Raw genomic sequence first — 607 nt, forward strand, 5'->3', positions numbered from 1 at the left:
TGATCGACTCGGGGCAATGGTAGAAGACACTTGCTTAACCTTCTGTCTACCAATGGGTCCAATGGACCCATTTCAGTTTTTTTTCAGTTGCTTTTTCCTCCTGTTTATATTATTTGATTCTGATGATTTCTCGTGACTTATTTTTTCTTGACTCTCTTTTATTTGTCAAATGGGAAATTTTCCGTATGTTTATAAAAGCTAGAAAATTTCACGTTATACATTGATTAACCTATGGGTCCATTGGACCCTCGAAATAAATTCAGACAATACTCTTGTCATTCTAAACAGAATAAAAGCAGTATCAAATATTATTTTGCTAGATATTTATCAGATATAAAATAGATAAATTTGTATTCAATTTATTTGCTAAATTTTATATAAAATAAGAAAAATTATAAAAATATTCCTATAAATTTGTATGGTATTGCATCACCTAGAATCTGCTTGTTTATTAGGAATCGAAAACACAACTTTATGATCATGAGTCGCACACGCTATTCACTAGGCCACACACACACACATACACACACACACACACACACACACACATACACACACACACACACATACACACACACACATACACACACACACACACACACACACA

Source organism: Octopus bimaculoides, chromosome 9, assembly GCF_001194135.2.
Source record: "Octopus bimaculoides isolate UCB-OBI-ISO-001 chromosome 9, ASM119413v2, whole genome shotgun sequence".
Taxonomy (NCBI): Eukaryota; Metazoa; Mollusca; class Cephalopoda; order Octopoda; family Octopodidae; genus Octopus; species Octopus bimaculoides.